The sequence below is a fragment of the Muscardinus avellanarius genome, assembly GCF_963383645.1.
Source record: "Muscardinus avellanarius genome assembly, chromosome: 2".
Taxonomy (NCBI): Eukaryota; Metazoa; Chordata; class Mammalia; order Rodentia; family Gliridae; genus Muscardinus; species Muscardinus avellanarius.
In genome coordinates, this window is record NC_137787.1 from 144,107,283 (window position 1) to 144,128,521 (window position 21,239).

Genomic DNA, 21,239 nt, shown 5'->3' on the forward strand with positions numbered 1-21,239 from the left:
TAGAAACATAACTGATTTCTGCATCTCTTGTACCTTCTCTTCTCACAGAGTGCGTGAAAGAATTTGCTCCTCTGTGGCCTCGCCAACAGCGTGTTGTCAGCTTTCAAAAGTTTGCCTCAGCCGGGCGTGGTGGCGCACGCTTGTGATCCCCGCGCTTGGGAGGCGGAGACAGGAGGATCGCGCAGGTTCGAAGCCAGCCGCGCTGGCGTAAGAGACCCTGTTTCAAAAATATAAAATAGGTCTGGGAGTGTAGCCCGGAGGTAGAAGGGCTTCCAGGAACCCCAGTACCACCAAAAAAAAAAAAAAAAAAAAGTTTGCCTCACAGATGAGAAATGGTATATGTGTGGTTTAAATTATCATGAGTGAAACTGAGAATATTTTCATATCTCAAAGAATCGCTTATATTAATTTTTCTGTGAAGACTCAGACTGTTCCCCTGTTGTTTGTGTGGTTGTTGGTTAATCTTTTTCTCTTTGGTTTCTCTTTTTGTCCTTTTGTTGGTGAATTGTAGTCTCACATCATAATGTGGTTATGATGACATACAAGCCCACAGCCCTTGGGGGCCTCCCCGCCCCCTCCCGCCCCCACCTTCCCCACACAGTGCTGAGGTTGACACTGGTACTCTCACGTTGTACAGAATATCACTAGAAATCTTCATTAATTTTTCCATTTGATCTCTGAGAGCTTTTTACTTAATAGATTAAACCTTAATTTATGATAAGAAATTAAATACTAGTGCCTTTTTATTTTACATATAGTGCTTTTCCCCTCCACAGGAATGTTGGGGTTTTTTGTTTGTTAGTTTTGTTTTTGAAACAGGGTTGTGCTAGGTTGCTGAGAGTCTCACTGCATTGTTAAGTCTGTTTCTTTCTTCTTTTCTTTTAGGCTGTTTCTTTTAACACACATAAATTTAACATGTTGTATATGTGTTCATTTTTGTTATGACTCCTAAATTTTGAGTTATGGTTAAGAAAGACCTTTCTCATCTAAAGTGTCCTAATAAAACAAATAAAAATTGTCTATTTTTCTTCTAGCTCTTTGATGGTTTTATTTTTAAAGTTAAGTCTAATTTTTTTTGTTTGATAGTTTTCAGTTACTACCCAAACGAGGTTGCTATTTATTACTAATTATTATTTTTAACTATCCACATGGGAAAATGAGTTTAGCTATACTTTTTGTCACCAAAAAGATACCCCATCTGCATGTGACAATAATAGTTAACAAATTGAGGGATATTCAAAATATAACTGGCCTATATTTGTAAAAAAAATATTGATATCAAGAAAGAGAAAACCTGAGGAATTACTCTGGGCTAAGGAATCTAAAGAGATGTGGTAACTAAATGCAGGCTCTTGTACTAGGAGGAACAGAATATACACACACACATATATCACAAATACAATATACACCTTGAATAATCAATGGAAAATTAACAAAATGTAGATATAAACCATGGAATTTATAACAATGTTACTTGATATTATTTTCCTGATTTTTATAATTTTTAGATTATTTCAGAATTTAAGTATTAAGTATCTCTAATAGAGAAAAGGGGGTAAAGGAATACAGGAGTTTTTGAAATATTTTTGCAATTTTTATATAACTTTCAAATTCTGTTATAATAAAAGAGTTGTGTAAAAATGAATATCTCAAACTTGCTGGAACTCATTTAAAGTCTTTTCTTTCATTCCTCCATTAATATCTCTAAATGTGGTTTCTCCAATACTATTAAAACAAAACATAAACAACTTAGTCCCTTATCCACTATGTGAACAGGGTTGCTAATCTATGTTAAATTAAATAAAAATGAAAAAAAGCAAATTAATTTTTCACATTAAAGATAATAATGTAGATATGGTATTACGTTCATTTATGGTGATTAGGTATTTAATGTGTGGGAATCACTATTTGATTCAACTTTTAGTTTACTTATGATCATGGAATTTAAAAAGTGACTATAGATTATCTTTATTATCTACTTATATGAATTAATTTAATAAGCATTTTCAGCAATTATTTTCTTTTTTCCTTTTGGTTGTTCTGATTATATTTGCTGAATATAGTTAATATATGTTGCACTTAATCATTAAAAATTAGAACTCATCTTTTTGCCTTTGTGATTTTTTTATTTCATTTTCCCAGAAATTCATTTTTACCATATCGGTTCATGACAATGGAAATCATATATACATATTCATTAACCACAGACAGTTAAGAGGCACTGATGAAAGGACCAATTAATGCATCTACAATCAGGCTCCCAGGGGCTATTTTCATTCTGAAAGGACTTGATCTCTTTCATTAAAAGAATGAAGCACTCAATAGATTGGCAGGAATGTTTGTTTTGTTTATCTGAACCAGTATTCCCACTGTAATTGAATTAGGCTGTTTTAATGCCCATCTTAAACAGTGGTACTAGAAGAGCCCAAGTGCATGGATTTCCTCCTCCAAAAGGATCAGCTCCTTTACAGAGAAATAAATAGCTCAAGAGCACAGACTGTGCATAGCTATCTACAGTCATTTAACATATTTAGTAATTATCAGAGAACATGCACTTAGATCAGAATGAGAGGAGCCATGAAATAGAAAGTAGGACACTGTTAGGTTAAAATCATAGATGCTAAATCTGTACAGAAATTTCTTCATTTTGTTTAAGTAGAAAACTTTTTTCTCAAGCATTCTCTTAAATTTCCTATCTCTTGTGGTATTATGCTAGGTCTTCCACCTGGAAAGCTAAACCCACCTGGCTCCATCTCTCCTTTTTTTTTTTTTTTTTTTTTTTGTGGGGTGGTACTGGGGTTTCTGGAAGCCCTTCTACCTCCGGGCTAGACCTATTTTATACTTTTTTTTTTTTTTTTTGAAACAGGGTCTCTTAAGCCAGCGGGGCTGGCTTCCAACCAGCACGATCCTCCTGTCTCTGCCTCCCAAGCGCGGGGATTACAAGCGTGCGCTACCACGCCCGGCTTTCCATCTCTCCTTTGGAAGTTCCAAGCCCAGACACTTGGCACCAAGGTAGGCGCAAAGCAGCAAGTGCACTGATTAATTACTCCTAGTGAAGAACCGTCTACGACCATAAAAAATTACCCACTGTTTAAAAATAGGTAAAAGTGATTACTGGAAGCCCTTTCAATAAACATAAGCATTGTCTAATGCATACTCTGAGAGTATTATCTGAACTATTTGCATGTACATCTGTGATTGGCTTTCTATTAACCAGCTGTTATATAATTCTGACAAGGCAGAGGTTGGTTATAGAAAACATGTTTATGCAAGTGATGTCAATTAGTTGCAGTGCAAATCGCTCCTATTCATAGCAATACTAATTAATTGTATTTGACAGACTATGCTAAAGGCTGGTATTACAGGCTTGGCTGCTATTGGAGGGTGGTAGAACCTTTAGGAGCCTTGTGGAGGAGGAAGGAAGTTAGATTATTGGAGATGTGCTCCTGAAGGGGATACTGGAACTCCAGCCTTTTTCTTGTTCCTTCTCTCCCTCCCTCCCTTCCTGGTTACAGGTTGATATCCTACTGCAGGCAAGCTATGTTGCACAACAGGCTTCTTCCTACTCTTCCCAGCTTGCTGTTTGAGCCCAGGCAGTTTCTTACAGTGCCCGGTCTGCCTCATGCCCTGCAAGCAGGCTGTTACCATAGCAACAAACATATGCTGGGTCAGGCAGGATGTGTGCCCAGCACTGCTGAACCAGCATGGCAATGCGATAAGATAAATGGACACTGAGACCTAAAAAGTTACAGACCCTTGGACTTAAAGGGGGCTGAAAACACCACATATTCCCTCATATAGTCACTAACTAAGTCACTGTCAGACCAGAATGGCAGTTCTTGTCAAGATAAGAAAACGAGACCTAAATATAAGACTGGGGTGTCCAGGGTGCAGCAGCATCTCACTCCAGCGCTCTGCAGCTTTTTTTTTTTTTTTTTTCTGTTGTGATGCTTTCTGTCTTCTGCTTCTAATAAATCTTACTTAATCTTTGCAACTGAGTCTCCTGGCTCTTTATTTCTATTACTGAGCAGAGGAAAGGTGCCCATAGGTGGTGGCTCCCCACACCATGACACTTCCTTCCTTCTTTTTCCTCCCTCCCTCCCTTTCTTCCTCTTCTCTCTTCCTCTCTTCTCTCTGCTTCCTGGCTGCTATAAGATGAGCATATTCTATCTGCCACTTGCTCCCTGCACTCCTCCCTGCTGCCTTGCCTAGTTCTCCTCTCCTATGGACTGGTTAATTGCTTTGAGCTAGGTTAATTTACATTGGAATAGCTGACTGTTTTAGGCAGAAATCAAGTCCTTTCTTTACCCAGGTCTGCCGCCATTTTGACACAACTATTTTGAAATATTCCAATTATTTTCTTTTGAAATATATTAATAATCAGAGCTTTCCCAAATCTTCCTAGGCCGTTCCCAATACTGGTACACAGGACCAACAACAACAGAGCCATCCAATCCTGGACTGAAACCTCTGAGCAGTGAGCAAAAAAAATCTTTCTTCCTTATAAGTTGATTTTCTCCAGTATTTTGTCATAACAATGGAAAGGTGACTAACACAGACTACAAGTGTCTGTAAGTCAAATTCTCATTTGATCCTCTCTTAACGTCTAAATGGCTCCTTATTTAATATGATTTGAATAAAACCTTTGATTCAAATGTTTTTATTTTCACGAGTCATGTATTTAACTCTTAAAAAGTATACTTAGCAGTACTATAAGGTAACAAGTATTTCCTCTAAGAAACCCAAGAAGAAAGCATGGTCAAAGGAAGAAGGAGGAGTGATATAAGGATTTTATTAGTAGTAATAAATAACTACTACTAAAAAAATTAAATTTATTACTACTAATAAAATCCTTCCCTGAAGAGAAGTTGGACTTGGCAGAAACAACCTAGGAACATGTGTATTTAACCTCTACTTTAGGATGTAAATCTAGAAAAAGAAAAGAAATATTTGTAAAATTCTGTGGGGAAGAATAAGCCCCGAGTTTGATCTCCACCACCATAAAAAAGCAATGTAGTTTCTTATTTGAGAAATTAATGATACTATGGTATTGAGGGCTAAGATGAATACAAGTCATCCATCTAGGAATGTGAACAATTAAACACTGTATTGACCAGAAACAGATTGATATGGTGCCTTTTCCAAAGGGGACATGATCTGCAATTAACCGGATTGACATTTCCCAAGCCGTACTTTTTATACCCATGACCTCCATCTTGTTTACTTAATTCTGACATAGTGAAAGGTACCTCCCCCAACCAGGTGTGGCAAGGCCCTTTCCTGAAGGGCAAGGTCAAACCTCCCCTATCCTCCCTAGATCATCATGTAGATCTCTTTAGATAAAGGCCTAGTTCTCCTCTCCTATGGACTGGTTAATTGCTTTGAGCTAGGTTAATTTACATTGGAATAGCTGACTGTTTTAGGCAGAAATCAAGTCCTTTCTTTACCCAGGTCTGCCGCCATTTTGACACAACTATTTTGAAATATTCCAATTATTTTCTTTTGAAATATATTAATAATCAGAGCTTTCCCAAATCTTCCTAGGCCGTTCCCAATACTGGTACACATTTCTGTCCTCATTTTTTCTAAATCTCAACATCCCCAAATTAGTACTACTTTTCCCTTGCCTGACTTACTGATCTGATTACAGTAAAAATTACATATCCCTATTTTCCCAAACATCTCTCTAGACATTGCCAGATGTCCACTGGGTGACATGGAAATGAATATCCAGGGTTGAAATCTACTAGCCTGGTTCTAAAAGAAATGCTTAAACCACTAAAGCAATGAATCTAATTGTTTTAATTAAATGCTATTTCTATTTTACATGAAATTTAAATTTTACAACAAGAAGTCAGCTATGTTGCAAGGACACTCTAGGAGAATTTTGCTGTGAATAGGAGTTGGTATTATTGAACAGATAAAATAAAATGCTTTACTGGAATCAAATAGGGAAAGAGATAAGAGTTTAAATCTATGAGAAAAATAAGTTACTGGAGATAATAACAAAAAAATAAGTGTGAATAGGACAGAGGTTTATAGACATGAACATCATTCAAAATGGAAGAAACTGGAAGAACTGTCAAAACCATTTGTACTTGTTGGAAATAATAAGAAAAACAGTGATTACTCTATCATTTTATTTGAGTTAGCTGGTATGAAGAGAGCCATTCTTGGAAAGCTGCCAGAATTCCTAGAGACTTTTTAGGCTAGGATGTTTCAGAAATATATTTAGAGGAAGTCTGAATTCACATAAAGATGCATATCTCAAGCCAGGCATGGTGGCGAATGCCCTTTGGTGTACTCATTCGAGTCATCCCCTCATGCCATTTTGGCATGGGGCTGTATTTCTATTTTCTGTATTTCTATCTTTCTAATAAACTTCTTTAAATCTTCAGCAACGGTCCAAGCTATGCATATTTATTCTTAGCTTAGGACAAGAATCCACGGTTTTTTCTTCTGTTTGGGGTCCTTTTGGGTTTTGTTATGGGTTGGGGGAAAGTATGTCCGGAACCCTAGCAGGGGTCCCCGGGGAATGGTTTCCACAAACCATATTCTCCCAATCCGTAACAAAATGTACCCTATTTCACGAGAGTGGGTGCCAGCCTCAAGAGCTCACAGCCAAAATATCACAGAACCCTTCTTTACTGGACACCTATTTATTTTTTTTTTTTTACAAAAATGAAGAATACAGCCATGCATGGTGGTGCACATTTATAATCCCAACATTTGGGAGGCTGAGAGAGGAGGATTATGGTTCGAAGACAGCTTCAGCTACTTAGTGAGGCCTTTTCCAACTCAGTGAGACCCTGTTCCAAAATAAAGAATAATTAAAAAAAAAATGGGGCAGGCAATGTAGCTCAGAGGTAGAATGCCCCTGGGTTTCATCCCCAGTACCGCAAATTAATTAATTAATAAGTAAATAAAAAAGAACACGTATAAATCATTACAATGCAAGTCAACTAAATGCAACCTAAACCACTAACTTTATAAATTATTTGGATTGTAAAGTGCCAGATGTGTGCAGTTCAATATGGTAGCCATTAGCCATCACTGGCTACTTAAATTATTTAAAATTAAATAAAATTAAAACTTCAATTTCTCAGTAGCACTACCCAAATTTCAAGTACTTAATAACTGCTAGTGACTGTTGTATTAAAGAGTATAGATATAGGAACCAGCCAAGATGTCCATCAACAGATGAATGGATTACAAAACTGTGGGATATGTACACAATGGAATTTTACTCAGCCATCAAAAAAAACTCAATTACATCATTTTCAGGGAAATGGATGGAACTGGAGGACATTATGCTAAGTGAGATTAGTCAGTCACAAAAAATAAGAAATCGGATGCTTTCCCTAATATGTGAGAGTTAAGGGAGAAATGGGTCATAGGAGGAACTCTTGAAAGAGGAAATCCTATAGAGGAGCAAACAAGACAACCTAAAGGAGGAGAAAGGAGGGGGGAAGAGGAAAATCTCTAAAACACACAATGTACTTAAACATATCGAAGTCAATCACTAAGCCAAGCAAGGGAGGGAGGGACGGGGAGGGAATGGGGTGGGAACTGGGTTAGGGGTTAAATCAGCAATGAGTACATGTTTGTACACACAAGTTTTTTACCCCAATAAGTTGTATGAATATAATGCACCAATTAAAAAAAATTTAAAAAAAAGAGTACAGATATAGAACATTTCCATTATTGTAGAAAGTTCCATTGAACAAATACACTCAAAATCCCTACTTTACCTTGCGGCTCATTCTGCCTCACCTTCCAGAGATGAAAATAAAATCTATGATCTATTAATTTTCCACAGTGTACTACACTGACCTTCTAAAAGAAAAATGATATGATCCAAAACGCATACTACTAGATTCAGCCCCAGATTCACTGTTTTAGTGAGTTAAGCATTTCTTTTAGAACCAGGCTAGTAGACTTCAACCCTGGATCTTTATTTTCCGTGTCACCCAGTGGACATCTGGGAATGCCTAGCAATGTTTTCAGAATTGAATCTTGTTGGAGAGCCACTGCCATAATTTGGGAGAGAGGCCCCTATTATGTTGCTAAATATCCTACAATGCACAGGAGAGCCCCACAACATATAATTATCTGGCCCCAAATGCCCTGATCCAGTTAGTGGAAAAGTTATAAAAATACTTTTCAAGTAATATCTATTATCCAGTAAGTTATCTCATTTTCTCTATAATGCCTTTTCTAGACTCTCTAAAAATAATCTCTGCTATGGACTGAATGTTTATGTTCTCCAAAATTCATATATTGAAGCCAAAATCTTTAATATGATGGTATTTAGAGAGCATAGGGCCTTTGGAAGATAATTATATCTCTGGGGTGAAGTTCTCATGAATGTGACTATTGTGCCCTTATAAGAAGATAAAGGAACCAGAGCCCTCGTCTTTCCCAGAATGAGGCTATAACAAGAAGGTGTTCCTCTGAGAACCAGGAAGAGGGTCCTCACCAGGAAAAGAAATGATGGAGCCGGGCATGGTGGTGCACCCTTGTAATGCCAGCATTTGGAAAGTGGAGTTTGGAGGATCGTGGTTCGCGGTTCGCAGACAGCCTCAGCTACTTAGCGAGGCCCTTTGCAACTCTGTGAGAGCCTGTTTTAAAAAACAAAAAAAGATTAAAAAATAGGGCTGGGGATGTAGCTTCGTGTACAATGCCCCTGGGTTCCACCTCCAGTACTGAAAAAAAAAAAAAAGAAAGAAAGGAAGGAAGGAAGGAAGGAAGGAAGGAAGGAAGGGAAAGGAAAGGAAAAAAGAAAGAAATGATGGGCTCCTGATCTTGGACTTCTCTCAGCCTTCAGAATGGTTAGGGATAAATGTCTGTTAATCCAACCAGTCTATGGTATCTTCCTTACAGCTGCCAGAGCCGACTAAGACAAACTCCTTCCCTACATTTTTTTTTTCCCATGGTACTGGGGGTGAAACCCAGAGGCTTTCTACCTCCGGGCTATACTCCCAGACCTATTTTATATTTATTTGGAAACAGGGCCTCGCTAAGTTGCTGAGAGCCTCATTAAGTAGCTGAGGCTGGCTTCGAACCTGCGCGATCCTCCTGTCTCAGCCTCCCAAGCGCGGGGATTACAAGCATGCGCCGTCATGCCCGGCTTCCCTACATATTTTAAGTAGATTTTTTTCTCACTTTCATTGCATTCCTTATTGCCTTCTTATCCTATTCATTTTAAATTTAGTCCCTAAATCTTTTAAGTCACACAGTTACAGATAATTTTGAACTATTTCATCAGATAGTTAGCATACATCCATTTTTTTTAGTATAGTTACATTAGCAGAAATATCAATCTTACTTTCTGATTTCAGCTTACTTTGTTTCCATGTCCCAATAACAATATACTGTTGTATGTAGAGTTATGGAGAAAGGAGACTTGAGAGTTCAAGGGAAATGTGCCAATTGAAGCCTTTATTAGCTGGCCAGTGGTGGAGCCCTCAGTCTAAAATCAGACCAGACGGGCACCCCAACTGGCCAGGGTGGGGAGCTTATTAGGAATAAGCAAGCAGGTTTACAGAAGCAGAAACTTGGGTGGAGCCCTCAGTCTAAAATCAGACCAGACGGGCACCCCAACTGGCCAGGGTGGGGAGCTTATTAGGAATAAGCAAGCAGGTTTACAGAAGCAGAAACTTGCAAGTTAGTGTGTCTAAGGGGTCAGGTGCTGGGTGTCTAGGGGTTCAGGTGCTGGGTTAGGCCCCACCCAAGGTCAGAGGGTAAAGGAGTTACTGGGGAACTAGGGGGTCAGATGCTGGGTTGGGCTCCACCCAAGGACAGAGGGTGGAGGAGAGGGACACAGGAATTTCAGGTAGGAGATAAACCATTAGCATAGGGCAGGGGAGTGGTCCTCCAGCTGTAATTAGTTCCTAGAGGTGCAAGATTAAATTTTAGATTAGCCTCTTGAAACAGGAGGGGGTTGTGTCAAGGGAGGCAAAATGGAGTCTCCTCTGCTTCTACATTCCCCACTGATTCTTGTAGATGTTGAAGGGAATCTTTGCTTCTACCACCCTTAAGGAGTATCTAATTAGTGAAAAGCACGATTCAGGAAACCAGTAGCTTAATGTTTCCCTTCATTTGTAACATCAAAAACTGCTGATGTCCAGTTGGTGTCTGATGAGGCGAATCCTGGTGGGGTGTCTGATGGTTGGTCCACTGGTCCTCCTTTGCTCCACTGGTTGGAGGCGGGCTTTGTATATGTTTAATGTATCCAGACTGATCTTTTTAGTGACCTTAATAGAGGAGGGTGTGACAAGAATCATCACCCACGGTCCAGTTCACAGAGGCTCTAGAGAAGACAAAAGCAGTTTTTTACATACACCTGGAAGGGGTGGAGCAGCTGCATAGGCTTCCCTGGTCTGTCTTGCTAGCAGCCACCATGGTCCAGATGTCAGTTCTGACTTTATACCAAACCTGTAATAAACTAAAGCAGATCTTGTGGGTGCTAGGAAGCCACTTGTAGAGGTTAGATCAGTTGATATTTGAGATGTCCATAGCTGTCCAAGGGCTCCCACAGATGTTCATCTGGGATAGTATCTAGAACATCATCTGGAGCTTGACAGCATAAGTCTCTGAGAAACAAGACTTACATGGTTTGCCAGGCATGGCCCTGTGGGGAGCCATTAAGTACTTCCCCATTTCCTTGGCCATTATAGGGAGCCATTAAGGTCTTCCCCTATCTTTACTAAAAGAGTACTTCTGACTGTCCCTCGCCCAGAGTCAACAAGGTTTGGGGTCATGGAGGTTTCAAAGTAATTAAGACCCTCTCAGAACAATTGATGCTATTGTTCAGTCTGCTAGATAAGATTAGGTTTGTGTTGCACCAGGGTATTGTTTGACTTGCCTGTGATGTATGTACTTTGGACTTGTATTTCTTGCATTATCTTAATAAAACCTCACTGTGATCTTTTGAATGAATTTAATCATAACCATCTTCATTATATGTGTAACAAATATATCACAAATGCTTTACAACTTGCTTTTAACCCTCTGATTTTTATCCTGGTTCTTTCTTTTCCATTTGGGATGATCTTAGGATATACCCTACAAAGTGCTTTCTTATTTTTACAAAACTTCATTTTTTTTGTATTTACCAAAAACTTTATACTCACACTTTTATATCACATCTGTCTTTTTTCCTTACATACAGACTGACTCAAAAACAATGTGGTTCTTATACCAACAGTTTAAAACCCATTTAGAAGACTGAAGTGTTACTTTAAACACTATGAAGCTGAGAACATTTTAAAGCATTGCATTTTACATTTTTCTCAATTTAGTAATTGAATTACAGATTACCATGGAAAGTTAAGACATCAGGTAAACATTACTAATGCCTTAACACATTAATCTTGCAAAAGGAATAAAATTAAATGTTATGGTTTGAGAAGATGTTATGGTTTGGGAATCTGTCCCCGGGGACCCTGTAAGGCTCCAGACACAACTTCCCTCAAAACACAAAAAAACCACAAAAACAGAAAAACCACGGGTTCTTGTCCTGATCTAAGGATAAGTGTTCAATAGCCCGGACTCTTGCTGAAGATTTAAAGAAGTTTATTAAAAAGATAGAAATACAGAAGACAGTTATAGCCCCATGCCATTCTGAGTGAATGCTGCTTTCGGAGGGGACTTCTCTGAGTTTTACATCAGGGTTGTATGGAGACTGGGTCTCAGGCAAACCCTCTCCCGGCAGGGGGGAGGAGGGCCGGTTCAGAGTGCTAAGGTGACCAACCTCTTATGTGCACTCCCCTGGATGAACTGTCCTTTTTCCCTTCTGACCCATGGGTGGGGGGTATGTATTCTCTCCAGAAGCTGGTCTGACTGCTCCTAACTTCAACACACTCTAAGATTCAGACAAACTTCCTGTGACCTTTCTGTCCACCAACAGTCTGCCAAAATGGCAGACTGAACACTAGCTAGGAAGAAACAAACCAATACAAAGCAGACTGATAGTGTCACCTTCCACTCTCGAGGGGGTACTGCCCCTACCCCTACCTCTACTGGCTACAAGCAGCATAGGAAGAACCAGACACAACCTATACAATATTCAACATGCAGAGAGACATACAGACCAAATAAACAAAAACAAGATCAAACCAGACATATGCGCATGCGCGTATAAGACACAAATGCCAGAACATCGCTGAGGCACAAAAACTTTACCAGGGGACTAGGGGAATCAGAATAGGATGCAGCATCTTCTCCACCAGGATTGGGGTGAGGGTAACAGAATAGGGCGGAACTGCCCTACCAGGAGTGGGGGAGGGTAGCAGAATGGAGAGCTGTGGTCCTACCAGGACCAGATAGGGCACATGGGCCCTGCCAGGGGACAGGTTGAACAGAATAGGGCACAGTATCTTCACCAGGATTGGGGTGAGGGTAACTGAATAGGACTGAAGCCGCCCTGCCAGGAGTGGGGGAGGGGCAACAGACTGGAGAGCTGTGGTCCTACCAGGACCAGATAGGGCACATGGGCCCTGCCAGGGGGACAGGTTGAACAGAATAGGGCACAGTACCTTCTCCACCAGGATTGGGGTGAAGGTAACAGAATAGGGCGGAACTGCCCTACCAGGAGTGGGGGAGGGGTAGCAGAATGGAGAACTGCCCTACCAGGACCAGATTGGGGCATGGTAGGCCCCACCAGGACAGAAAATGATGTCTCATCCGCCCCGAGGGCCAGAGTCAGGTGCATCCACCCTGTCTCCACCCTCCCCAGAGGGTGGACCACTTACCAGAAACCAGAGATCCAGATTGAGATGGCTTCACCGAAGTGCATTCAGTCATGGACTTGGAGAGGCACTGGAGTGCGAGGCGCAAAAATTGTCTTCACAGGAGCTCTCCCCCTCTCCCCCCTCAGCCAGTCCAAAGGACCACGAGCTGAGGAAAAATTGGGGTTTCGTTGGAAACTCCGAACTTCTCTCAAACATCTCGCTAGGGCCTCCAAATATTTTATGCAGAGTTATCGAGAAAGGAGACTCAATAGTTCAAGAGAAATGTGCCAATTGAAGCCTTTATTAGCTTGCCAGCGGCGGAACCCTCCGCCTAAATCAGACCAGAAGGGCGTCCCAACTGGCCGGGGTGGGGGGCTTATAAGGAATAAGCAAGCAGCTTGCAAGTTAGTGTGTCTAGGGGGTCAGGTGCTGGGTTAGGCTCAACCCAAGGTCAGAGGGTGGAGGAGGGACTCAGGAATTTCAGGTAGGAGATAATCCATTAGCACAGGGCAGGGGAGTGGTCCTTCAGCTGTAATTAGTTCCTAGAGGTGCAAGATTAAATTTTAGATTAGCCTCTTGAAACAGGAGGGGGTTGTGTCAAGGGAGGCAAAATGGAGTCTCCTCTGCTTCCACATACATTTCTATTTAAGAGAAATTGAATTTCTGGATCTATTGTAATTTTATTTATGCTGAATGAAACATTACAAATTTGGAGATTCATTTATTCTGTTTTGCTTTTGAAACTCAGTTTGAGGATAATTATCTTTCAATAACTTCCATTTTAAAATGGTAAAAAGAGTCAGGTGTGGTGGCCACGCTTATAATCCCAGTACTTGGGAGGCTGAGACAGGAGGATCGCGCAGGTTGGAAGCCAGCCTCAGCTACTTAGTGAGACCCTGTTTCCAAATAAAATATAAAATAAGTCTTGGAGTGTAGTCCAGAGGTATCAGGCCCCTGGGTACTATCCCCAGTACCACCAAATAAATAGTGAAAAGAAAGTAAAAAAAAAAAAAAAAATTCATCTTAAAACAAAAATATTTTTGCTTAAACTTTATTTTTAATCTGAGTCCTAATTGACTCACAGGTTCACAGGTTAGTTCAGTACAAAGGTCATTATGGCAGAATGACCTTTGATTTATATCAACTGTCTGAAAGATCACTTCACCTACCCCTTTTAGCAAGATCAAGTATATAACTTGCACTCCCCAAAGCAAAACAAAAGGTAGGGCCTCTGTTCAAAAATAAAACCAAGTGTGGGGTCCTTCTGAAAGACATCCCTTTTGCAAATGAACAGGTTGCATGCATCATGCACTGCTGTTGCTATGAAGCAAGCTGGAACCATCAGATTGCAGCCGGTATTTATAATGTCAGTCTAAACATTGGTGAAAAAACTCTAGCCATTTTGTAATCATGTTTAGTTGTCTCAGTAGGCAAAGTACACTCAAATCAGTATGACTAAATCAAAGAAGCAAAAAGTTAAGAGATTTGCTGTAAATCATCAACCAACAACGCTTAAAAGAGTTCAGCTTTTACTTAAGAAAGAAGGGAGATAGTGGATACAGATGGAGCTCCTAATACACGTCTGCCACAGGAGACTGCAATTCACTTCAAGTTAAGTGGAACCAGTCTTGGGTTTATTAAAGTCTCGGCTCTCGCCGCAGCCCCCTGGGAAGGGGCTGGAAGCGCGCGGATTCGCCGGGGTTAAAGTGAACTAAAAACGCCGGCCTGTGGATCGCGAATCATCGCGGGAAGAGGCAGGTGGGCGAAGAGGCTGCCGGGAAGTGCAGGCCGGCAGGGGGCGTGCCCACGGGGGCGTGTCCGCAGGAGGGCCAGGCGGGGATTGGGCGGGCCCGGGGGCGGGGCCGCGGCGTGGGCGGGGCCAGACCCAGTCCCCGGCGGCCTGGTTGAAGCCCCGCCCTTCCTTGCAGGCCGCCTCTCTGGTTCCGCCTGTGGCCCCTCGGTTGCCGAGGTAAGACGGGCCGAAGCCCCAACTTCTGGGCCAGCTCGGATCCCCGCAGCTGCGCGATCCGGGCTTGTCGGGGCAGACGCTGGGTCTGCGGCGCGGATGTGGGCAGACACGGCGCGCAGATGGCGGCCCGGGCGGAGCGCCACTAAGCCGGGCCGGCGGCCGGGACTGTCCCGCGCGCTCCTAATCCCTTTACTCCACGGAGCTGCCCGCGTCGGTGGCCCGGGGCGCTCGGCGCGCTGTCTCCCAGGGAGGCTCCGTCTGCCCCCGACCGCCTCGCTTGTATAGCTGGTGCCATTGCACACACAGCCCCCGCTCCGATCGCGCAGCCTCTGCAGGCGCTGGAGGCCCAGGCATCCTGAGGCCGCGGGGCCGCCCGCCAGGCGGGGGTCAGCGGGGCGCGGTCTGGGCACGCGCGCCAGTCCTCCGGAGCGGTGGTAATAGTTACTATTGTAAAATAACCTCATAGTTCAGTAGGGCTTCAGAGGTCATTTCTAATGGGGTCATCAGGGAGATGGCACGTATTTTTTAAAAATTAAGTAAAATGACAAGTTCATGTAAGTCCTGTTAGACCTGAAGATGAGCTTTTTTTTTATTTTTACACTTTTATTGGTATATTATAGACTCACGTCTTAATGTAGTTCACAGTGATAGTGACATACATGCACACAACACTTAATGGGCTTTTCCTGGCACCCTCCCCACTCTACTTCCTTCCCCATATGGAGTGTTGAGATTACATTAGTATTCTCAAATAGGCACATGTCAGTGAAAGTGATTCCTTCATCATCCTCTCTCCCTGCTCCTCCTCCCCTAGACCACCTTTCTGTCTCCATTGCAGCTTCTCCTCCATTTTCTGAAGTAGCTCTGTATACCGATTACTCCCTACCTTCCACATATGAATGAAAACATATGACCCTTCACTTTCTGTGACTGGCTAATCTCAATGTTTTCCCAGTCGACCCATTTACCTGCAAAAGAACAAATTTTATTCTTTATTGCTGAGTAGGATTCCACTGTGTATATATCCCATAATTTTGAAATCCATTTATCTCTTGATGGACACCTAGGTTGGTTTCATAATTTAGCTATTGTGAATTATGCTGCTATAAACATGGATATGTAGGTGTCACTATAATAATCTGATTTCAGTTCCTTTGGAAAGATACCAAGAAGTGGTATCAAATGGTGGATCCATTTCCAGTTTTCTGAGGAATCTCCACACTGATCTCCATACTGGCTGTACTAATTTGCAATCATACCAACAGTGTAAAGGAGTTCTTATAGGGCTCTATTGAGCAGTAAGTTAAAGGGATTAAAACCATTTCCCTCTGCAGGGGGTTGTTGGTTGTAGTGGGACATTCAAGAAAGAAAGGAGAGTAAGTTTTAATTTTTAAGATGATGGTTTTGGAAAATTTTTTAAGGCACCCTTGAGACATTTCATGTTAGGTTGAACAGGCATGGGTCTGGAAAAGAGAGACAAATAGAAAATCGGTTTGATGATGAGAGACAGAAGCTTAATTTTAAATGTGATGAGTGTTGCTAGTTGGTGATGTGTCTTGGTAGAAGGGTCCAGCAAGAAATTTCAGTTCTGGTACTAGTGCTTGAAAAAGATTGAATATATAGATGCAAATGGAGATTCTTCCATCCAGACAATGTAGTTGGAATTTGGAGAATGGGAATTTTGAGAAAAAGAAAGTATAAAGAGAACAGGAAAGAGAGATGGGAGGGAAAAATACAGCAGGTAAGATCCTGAGTTTATAGTAAGGATAGGATTTGAATAAAGTCCTATCCTTACTATTTGGCAGTGCCAGCGTGGGCACTGTGTCCTGTCCAGGTTAATAACCAGTAAGAGGAACACGCTGGCAGTGAAGAAGAGGATCAAAGTCCAGGGCATCTGCTAGAATGGGAACAGAAACGGTTCTAGCTAAGTGGCCCGAATCCAAAATGCTTGGGACTGGAAGTGTTTGGGATTTGAGATTTTTGAAATATGTAATTAGATACCTTGGGGATCGGACTACATACAAAATTAATTTATTTCATATGTACATTATAACACAAAGCCTGCAGATATTTATATGCTATGTTTGAAATAATTCTGTGCATGAAACAAAGGTTCCATGGTGTGGAGTGGGATTTTCTACTCGAGTTGTTTATATGTCTTTGCTCAAAAGGTTTGAGATTTTGGAGCATTTTCATTTCAGATTTGGAGGTTAGGGATACTCAACCTGTGTAGATGTGCAGAAAACTTGATACTCGTGAGAAGATGGGAAAATAGGTGAAAATACAAAGAACTTGGAGTTCCGGATACCATCTAACTTCCAGAAGAGAACAGTATGATTTGGCCTTTTGGAAATAGATGCTTTATAAATAATGAAAACTTTGGTAGATTTTTTTCCCCAGTTGGCTTGAATATACTATGCACTGAGAGCTTTCCTTCTCTAAAGCCACAGTCATTTTAGGGAAATTGTATACTCCCACTACCACTGTGAACTTTATTTTGAGTTTTTGTGTGTGTGTGTGTTGGAAGAAGGGGATTGTTTCGGTTTTTGGTGTTTACCCTACCCTCTCACCACATTTCTCCCACAAATCTAGAATCTAAATATATATCTACCAGAATCTAAATGAAATAATATCAGACATAAGATTCATGATAAATATAATATAAATTTCCATATACATATATATATGTTTTACTGAGTACCCATCACTAGCTTACTAAGTTTTCTTACCATGCCCTTTCTATTTAGTCAGCCCAGGAGGCCTGCAGGTTAATAACTGAAGGTCAATAACTCATCTCTTTCTTCTTTTCCTGCCCAAATTACAAATTTGTCCTCCTACTCTTAGCTAGATACATACATCTATCTCTTCTTTGTTATTCCCACTACTGTTTTCTTCATTCTCAGCAGTTCAGTATATCTCATACTTCCAATCTAGACTTTAAATTTTCTTTTTTATGTTTAAAAAGAAAGAAAAGTGGTCTTCATAGTACTCTTTGCTCTGATGAAGGTTTTGACCAAGTACCAGGCCTTGTAGCATAATAGGTCCATCCACACACTGCTTCACAACTGAGATATGTTCTGAGACATATATTATTAGGTGATTTAATCATTGGGTAAATATTACAGAATATACTTATACAAACCTAGGTGATATGGCTTATTGCTCCTTGCCAGTACACCTATGAAACGGGGGGATTCTTGAGAAGAAACTCGGCGTTTCCTTACCAGATTCTTGTCTATGGTGAGCGAAGAATGACACCCGCAGACCGCAGGAAGGGGAGTAAAAGGTTTATCGGAAGCAGCAGGGAATAGTGAAAAGTGGCTGAACACCCCGAAGGGGCTATCGGAATTCTGAAGTCCAGCAGCTGCCTTCAGGATAATCTTGAGGGTAGCCCAAGCAAAATGCCTTCAGTTGCAAGCTGCTTTCTCCCAAAGTCCACGCGATCTGCCAGAAAGGAAGTGCAGGTCACCCCTAGGGGCCCTGGTCAGCCTTGATGTCCAGCAGAGGCCTTCAGGTCACTACCCGAGTATAGCCCGGGCCACGTGCCTTCAGTTGCACTCAGCCTTCTCTCAAGGCTAACTCGACCTGCAAGAGAGAGAGAAAAGCTTCCCAAAGGGGAGGGGTTCCCAGAGAGGGTAAAACCGTCTTGGTGACTGTGCTCTGGGTTTATATATGTCTGCATGTCCTCTATTGCTTGGAGTTTGGGATTCTGGGAAGCAGCTCTCAGAATTTGCATAGGGTATTTGTGTATCCTTTGAGGGGTCTCCTTTCAGTAAGAGTGTCATTTGCATGACACTTTGAAGGGTCTCCTTTCAGTAGGAGTGTCAGACTTGCTCTGGTGATGTCTCCTGGGTTTGTTGATTAGTAAACAGATGGTTTTGTGAAGCTTTTGGTCATTCTTATCTCTGAGCCTTGGAAGTTCTGATATTCCTCACCCCTCAGGAAATTAACTTTTTTCTACTGAGGCCTCTTCCCTATCTGCCTATTTCCTTCTACCTCCTCACCTATATAGCATATTATTGTACAGAATACTGTAGGCAGCTATAGCGCAATAATAGGTATTTGTGTATGTAAACATAGGATATGTACAGTAAAATTATGGTATAAAAGATAAAAATGCTATACCAGTATAAGGCAACTGCCATGAATGGAACTTCCAGGAAATTGCTGTGTGTGAGTGTGAAGGCCTAGGATATTACTGTGCACTGCTGTAGACTTTATAAGCACTATACACTTGGGCTATGCTACATTTAATAAGGACTTCAGTAATAAATTAACCTTAGCTTTTACTTTATAGACTTTGTAAGTTTTAAATATCTTTACTCTTTTGTAATAACACTTAGCTTTAAACACATTGTATCCTTATTCTATAAGCTTTTTTCTACTGTATTATTTGTTCATTTACTTCTTTGTTTTATGTTTTAAACTTTTGTTGTTTTTGTTATAAAGGAAGGGTTAGCCTCGGCCTACCCAGGATCAGGGTCTTCAGTCCGTTATCACCATCTCCACCATTCACTTCATCTCGGCACCAGAAAGTCTTCTGGGAAACAGGCACAAAGCTGTCATATCTTAAGATAACAATGCCTTCTTCTGGGAATTTTCAAGGAACAGCTTGAGGCTTTTATGAGGAGGTGTTACTCTTTTCAGAAATCTGTTAATGGTGGTTTGCTTGGTTTGTTTATTTTCTTTCCTTTTTTTAACCATACATTTGATTGTAAGCAGATAATGTACCGTGAGCATTGTTTTCTTAAGAAAAACTTTTCAACATTGGTCCCATGTTTTCAAATTTTTTAAGAGCTTATTGAAAAAGCTTCTGTAAAACCCTCCTCTGTGAATTTTCTTGGGGGTGGGAGTTCTTTTTCTTTTCCTGCTGTTTCCTTTTCTCTTGCTTCTTAGCTCTGTTTTCACTAGACAGTAGGAATTTTTCAGCTCCATTATAATCTTTTGGGGCCACTGTCTGTGGACTGTGCATGCTACCCTTGACTAAATTCTCATTATGCTACACATAACTCTATTAAGGTACTTAGATTAAGGACCATGGGTGCTATCTCATCAGTTGCATTTTCTATGTAGAGTAGACAGTCACCTACTTCAAAAGAAGGAAATGTCTCTGATGAGAATGTGTAATTGTGTATAACCTTTGCTATAAGAATTTTTTTCTGTTTTTAAACTATTTTGTCTTTTCTTTAGGACCATCTGCCTTTTGCTGCAGACAACAAAGCAAGTAATAATTGGACAGGTATATTTCAATTTTATTGTTTATGTGTTACTTAAAGTTAAATTTTAAAAACAAATTCAATAACTTGATTTAATCATCTGATATTTCTTTTTTCACAAAGAAAATTTTATTGAAATTGTCACTACCTAGTTAGTGTATTACAGTCATATATCTGAATATATCATACTTAATTCTTAGCTTATATCCCATTTTTTTGTTAAGCCCAACACTTTTCTTGATTTTAATTGAAGGTAGTTTATGAAGCAGGTTATTAGAGGGGGCAAAGCTTGAATTTTTTAAGGCATCTGCCAAGTTCGAATTTTAATTAAGAAACATTCAAAGAGTGGAGGAAATAGACTATTTATGGTTCATTAAAAGATGAATAACAAAGTATGGAATGATACAAATGAAGCTAATTTTTAAAAGTTTCACATAGTATGTAACAAGTTCAAAAATTCTTCATTCAACAAACATAGTAATTATTAGGTAACTCCTATGTACCAGATGATGGGGAATGTGCCAGTATTGGAAAATTGCTGTGGTATGAATTTCAAAATGTAAGTAGTCGGGCCTGGGTGCTATGCAGACACTCAGGCAGGGAGGGGGAGGCAGAGTTCTCAGCACCAAAAGTGATTAGCAAATACACAAAAGAGTTGTAGCCCAGGGCCTTCATATTTTCAAAACAAGTTTACATAATAGCTTCTAGCAGATAGACTAAAACTCCCCGAGGATGCAGGAGGATGGTACAGGCCTTCCTCAAAGAGGGCAGATACCATGTGACCCCTGACTTTGTTGGCCATCTTGGTCATAACAAAGACTTGCACAGAGCCAGGGGCAAGTCCACACCTGCAGGAAGAAGGCTTTTGGATGAGAAATAGTAAATCCTGGAAATCATATCAAAAGGCTTTTACCAGAGATAATGGGCAGGCCAACACCTAGTTGGGTCAGGAAGACTATTGGTTAAGCAAGATGAAAGATAATAAATCTTTATAAAAACTGTTCTATATCCAAAAACTTGTGTCTTATTTTCACTGAAGCACTACATCCCTCTCTGATGTAGTGTTTTAATAATTCTGTCCCTTCTTTCTACCTTTGTAATAATAAAAATTGCTTAATCTTACAGCAGAATAGTTTTGGCTATTTTTTCTAAATTAGCTAAGAACGAGAACCCGCAGCTGTATCTCAGACCGTTACACTAGATATGTGCCCAGTGTATCATGTTGTGAGAAAGCAGACATACTCACTGCTGGGTTTAAGAAAATAGGATTTTCCTGTAGAATAATTTAGTAAATTTTATTCTTTGGTCTTATCTATATGT